This window comes from Nannospalax galili, unplaced genomic scaffold, assembly GCF_000622305.1.
Source record: "Nannospalax galili isolate Female #2095 unplaced genomic scaffold, S.galili_v1.0 scaffold929, whole genome shotgun sequence".
In the NCBI taxonomy this organism is placed as follows: Eukaryota; Metazoa; Chordata; class Mammalia; order Rodentia; family Spalacidae; genus Nannospalax; species Nannospalax galili.
The window spans coordinates 1245125-1251244 of record NW_008359591.1 but is presented as its reverse complement, the minus strand read 5'-3'; the positions used below and the strand labels follow the sequence as shown (position 1 = coordinate 1251244).

The following is a 6120-nucleotide window of genomic DNA, read 5'->3' as shown; positions in this document are numbered from 1 at the left end:
TGGGTTTGGGTTTCATTTGTTCTTGCCTTTCCAGTGCCTTGAGTTGCAATGCTAGGTTTATTTGGGCTCTTTCTAATTTTTTAATGTAGGCACTTAGAGCTATAAACTTCCCTCTTAGACTGCTCTTAATGTGTCCCAGAGGTTGTGTTGTGTTGTATTGTTCTTTTTGTTGAATTCCAGGAATTCTTTTATTTCTTCCTTAATTTTTCCTTTGACCCACTCATTGTTTAGGAGTGTGTTGTTCAATTACCACGAGTTTGTGTAGTGACTAAGGCGTCATCCAGTGTTGATTTGAGCTTTATTGCTTTGTGGTCTGACAGAATGCATGGAATTATTTCAATACTTTTGTATTTGTTGAGGTTTGTTTTGTGGCCGAGTATGTGGTCATTTTTTGAAGAAGTTCCTCAAGGTGCTGAGTAGAAAGTGTATTCTTTGGTGTTTGGGTGCAATAATTGAAAGATGTCTGTTAGGTCCATTTGATGTATGGTATCATTTAATTCAGACATGTCTGTTTATTCTTTGTCCAGTTGACTTGTCTAAAGGAGACAGTGGGGTATTGAAGGCCCCTTCTATTACTGAGTTGGGGTTAATTTGTGTCTTAAAGTCATGTAGTGTTGTTTTTATGAATATGGGTGCACCAGTATTTGGTCCATATATGTTAAGGATTATAATATCTTCTTGGTTAACTGTTCCTATGATCAGAATGAAGTGACCCTCCTTATCTCTTCTGATTAGTTTTACTTTGAAGTTTTTTTTTCAGATATTAGAACAGCAACCTCTGCTTGTTTCTTAGTACCATTTGCTTTTAATATTCTTTTCCATCCTTTTACCCTAAGGTAGTGCCTGTCCTTGAAGGCAAGATGGGTTTCTGACAGACAGCAAAGAGATGTATTTTGTTTCTTAATCCATTCACTCAGCCTGTGTCTTTTGACTGAGGAGTTCAGTACATGATGTTTAAGGTTATTATTGAAAGGTGTGTGTTGGTTTCTGTCATTTTGATTGCTGTTTGTGTTTTCTGCATAATTTTGTGTTTCCTAGTTTATTTCTTTGTTTATTTTCTTTCATTGCCCCTAGGGTGTAGTTGTTTCTCTCTCTACTCTCTGTATTGCTTCAAGTATTCTTTTAAGGGCTGGTTTTGTGGACATGCATTCTTTCAGGCTATTCATGTTATGGAAGATATTTCTTTCCCCCTTGACTAAAATAGACTTTTTTTGCTGAATATATTGTTCTGGGGTGACATCTATTGTCATGTAGAACTGGAAATACCTTGGTCTAGGCTCTTCGGGCTTTCATAGTTTGCATTGATAAGTCAGCTGTAATTCTCATGGGATTTCCTTTGTATGTTACTTGTTTTTCTTTTGCTGATTTCAGTATTCTCTCTTTGTTATGTACATTTACTCTTTTTACTATGGTATGTCATGGGGAGTTTCTTTTCTGAACCTGTCTTTTTGGTGTTCTATGTGCTTCCTATATTTATATGGGGATGTCTTTCCTTAACTTCGGGAAATTCTCTTCTACAGTCTTATTTAAGATCTGGTCAACACCATTAACCTGAAATTCTTCTCCTTCTTCTATTCCTATGATCTTTAGATTTGGTCTTTTCATGGTGTCGTATATCTCTTGCATATTCCATTCCTGTGTTTTTAAAAAATTTTCATACTCTTTGCTTGAGTGGTCCAATAATTCAACTTTTTCCTCCAGTGTTGATATTCTGTTTTCCATTTCATTCACTCTAGAGGTGAGGCTATCCTCTGTTGTTTCAAGTTGGCTTATTGAGTTTTGCACTTCCTTTTTCATTTCTGCCTGAGTTTTCTTCAAGGTTTCTACCTCTTTTGTGAATTCATTCAGAAGTGTACCCCTATCTTCTTTGAGTTCTTTGCTTTGTTTGTTCGTGTGTTCTTTAAATTAGTTGAATTCCTTGATCATGTTTATGTTTGTTCTTTTTTTCTTTTTTTGTCTTTTTGAGACAGGGTTTCCCTGTAGCCCCAGCTGTCCTGGAACTCACTATATAGACCAGGCTGGCCTTGAACTCACAAAAATCTGTCTGCCTCTGCCTCCCAAGTGCTGTGATTAAAGGCATATGCCACCAAGCCCAGCATGATTGTTCTTTTAAATTCAGAGTCCTAGGTGTTCTAGTGTCTAGTGTCTAGGCAGTTCTTCTTGTAGAATTCTTCTACAGTATTGGTGGGGTTTGGTGGGGACAGAGTGTTTTGGCTTTCCATTTTATTATTCTTTCCTTGTGGTTTTGGCATGGGGATGTCTTTTGTTGTTTATGATTCTGATATGAGAATTAAGTTGAAGTGTGCTTCTGTTTATATTATCCAGATGTCTAGATCTTTTCTTTGTTGGTTATGTAAAGGTGGTTGATACAGGGTTCAGTTTCTCTCAGGTTTATTTTGAAGTGAACTGATGGCTTCAGATTAGCTATTCAGGGGTACCCACAGAAGCCTAATTCAGGTTACAGTCAGGTACACTCAGGCTTCCTTCATCACATGGAGGCAGGATCCAGACTCTCTCAGGTAGTCGAGCGAGTTATCAACCCTGTCAGAGGGAGGCCAGAGGTGGGCCAGAACTCGGCAGGCACTCTCTGGTGGACTGCTGAGCTCCAAGCTGCTACCCCAATGGAGGTCCAAACCCACCTTCTCATGCTGTCTGCTGGGATCTCAGCCTTAGCCTACTAGAGCCAGATCTGCCCTGGGGCCTTGGGAGGGGCCTTACAAAATCCCATGTAAGGGATGGTATGGCGCAATTAGGAGAAGCTCACCACCACCTGTAGGCAGGATCTGGGGCTGTCAGGCAGTCCCATGGGTTCTCAGGCCCTCTGGTAGTTGGAGGCCAGAGGGAGGCCAGAACCTGGTACTCTCTGATGGTCTGCTGAGCTCTGAGCTGCTACACAGATGGAGGTCCAAACCCACCCTCTCAGGCTGTCTGCTAGGATCTCTTACCTAATGGTTTTAAAACAAGTGTTTATTTTTTAAATTTTTATTTAAACTTGCTAATAACTTTTCATTCAGATGTTAGTAGATTGTTTAATGGAGGACATCAAATGCATAATGTTTGAAATGTTTTTATTACTTTAGGCAAATAAAACTAATCTATCAAACTGCAGACAAAAGAAACTTAGTACTTTTCGCTTTTGTCTGAATGTTCAATGATGTCTTAGTGAGTTAACTATATTAATTTTTCTAATGAAATCTTACATATTCACTGTATGAGGGCTGATGATAATTTGAAAATAGTTAATACCTAAACACATACATGTTTTCTTTTGTTTCTGAAACCTGCTTGTAAAGAAAAATGTCATTTTATTAAATAAACAGAAAATTTTAAGGCATTTGAGTTTCTTCCCTGAGCTCTGCATATGTGGTACATTATTCTATTCTCCATAACCACAATTAGAATAAGTTTTGATGGTAAAAGCCTCATGAAGCACTGCTTTAGTGTCTTGGTTATAGTCTGACAGAATTCAGTTGAGATAATTATAATTTTGACACCTAATATATATTTCATAGAAATTATTTTAAAATATTTTCATACTTTATAGAACGTAAAGACTACCATTTCCTTTGACACATTATTTTAATGAGGAAGAAAAATAACAGATTAGACAGAAGAGATTGTATATGAAGATATGGAAAAAGCTTCTAAACAATTGTATTTGAATGTAATAATTAATCATATGCTACAAAAGATAAGTTTTATAAGATTTCAAAATTTTTCTTTTTATGCTCCATAAAACTTAGTTTGTTTTCTAATTCTTAAATTTTATGAAGTTTCAATGAATATAGCAGAAATATTTAGCTCAGAACTACTACTCCTTAATGTCAAGAACTATTCAATTTGGTGCTGGAGAGATGGTTCAGAGATTAACAGTACTGATTGCTTTTAGACAACCCAGGTTCGAGTCTCAGCACCCACATGATGACTCACTACCATGCATAAATCCAGTTTCAGGGGATCAGACACTGTCGTCTGAACTCTGTGGGCACTGCACAGTGCAGGTGCACTTATATACATGCAGGCAATACACTCACACACAACAGATAAAAATCAAAACAATAAATATATATTTTTAAAAAGAAATATTCTAAGATCCTAAGATTATATTCCTTGTCACATTTGGCATGACAATTATTTACCTATTTGATGGTCATATAATTATGCACATTTTTGCAAACCTTTATTGAATTTTTGTGTATTTCATAAAGAATATCTTAATCATCTTTATACCCCCTTCCCCATTGGCACTATCCCATAACCCCTCCCTACTTGAATTTATACATTCTATCATTTGTGTTAAAGCCTAACAAATTTGGCATAACAATTATTTATCTATTTGTAGATCATATAGTTATGCATATATAAATAAACCTTTCACAACTATTATTTAGAAGTTAAAAATAGGCTCATTTTCCTGTTGGTTTTAGCTTTTTTCCTTTTGAGGCAGTGTCTACCTGTAGCTGCAGCTGCACTACAACTCCCTATGTAGACCAGGCTTGTCTCAGTCTCACAGTGATCTGCCTGACTCAGCCTCCCTAATGCTGGGACTAATGGTGTGTGTCACCATGTCCAGATAAAACTTGGTTTTAAAGAAAGGATTTATTTATCTTGAATTTTCTTTTCTTAAGACGTTGAAAATATATTTATTGGAAAACAAGAAAGTTTTAATCTAATAAAGACATTAATTTTGTGAAATTATTTTCGCAATGAATGTAAACTGAAACACAATGAATAACCAATAACTGCTCTTAAGATCCTCATTAACTATCCTAGTAATGTTATTAGCAAGACAGGCATTTGTAGTCTATATTTTTTTTCACTTATATATATTTAACATTATACAAAACTTCTACTATGTGCAAAACACAGGGCAAATGTTATGAACCATATGAAAGAGAGAAAAATACAATAGAAAGTATCTTGAACTTATCAAAAAATTGTTATAATTTTATGAGTTTTCTTAGGGCACCTAAAACGTTCTTGTTTCTTAAACTACAAATAAACAGATTTAGCAGAGGAATTACAATGGTATAGAAGAGTGAATACAACTTGTTCTGCTGTTTCCTTGGTCCAGAGCCATGGCTCACATACATGAAGAGCAGAGTGCCTTAGAACAAAGAGACAGAGAAAAGATGGGCACTGCAGGTGAAGAAGGCTTTCCTTCTGCTCTTTGAAGACTTAACTTTTATGACAGCAAATAGGATTCTGGCATAAGAGACAACAATAGTGACAGAAGTACTAATTTGTATAGAAGAAGCACAAATAAACACCACCAGTGCATTAAGAGATGGATCAGTGCAGGAAATTGTATAGAGTGGCAAGATTTCACAATAAAAATGATCGATTATATTGGACCTACAGAAGGTTAACCTAAATAATAACCCTACATGAACTATAGAGTTTAGAAAACCAATTAAATATGAAACACTTAGTAACAAAGTACAGAGTCTATTGGACATCACCACTAGATATAGCAAAGGGTTCCATATAGCCACATAGTGGTCATAGGCCATCGCTACTAGCAAGAAAATTTCTGTGGTTGCACCATAACAACAAAAAAATAATATTGAGCAAAACACTCCCCCAGAACTATCATGTCATTCTTATTTAAAAATTTCATAAGCGTCTTTGGGATGATAGAGGTTGAAATACATGCATCGGCAAAAGCTAAATTTCCAAGGAACAGGTACATGGAGATGTGAAGGTTGGGGTCCTTATGGATGAGAAAGATTAACTCAAGGTTTCCCACCATGGTGTGACCAAAATCAAGAAGAACACCAGGAACAGGGGGACTTGCAGATCTGGACGATCTGTTATTCCTTTGAGAAAAAACTCAGTCACCAGGGGCTGATTCCCATCCATCTTAGACTCTCAGATTGCTCCCTACAAAGAGAAAAAAGGCAAAGAAAATATAGTCAAGACAATGATGTCAGATTATGTTCTCATTTCCCTATGCTTCATATGTTATTTAATCAAAAGATATGGATGCATATTATTTTTGCTTTTTAAAGTAGAAATAAGAAGTATTTTATGAACAATTTTGATGTGTATTTTTTTTAACAATTCATTAACAGAAAGGCAAATGAGGAGGTCAGAGATACCAAGTTACTTAGCCTTATG

General features: G+C 36.0%; 1 pseudogene; it reads right to left on the bottom strand.

Moving 5' to 3' along the window:
- Positions 1–4940: 4940 nt before the first annotated feature.
- LOC103726002 lies at positions 4941–5862 on the bottom strand (annotated as a pseudogene).
- Between the last annotated feature and the right edge of the window lie 258 nt (positions 5863–6120).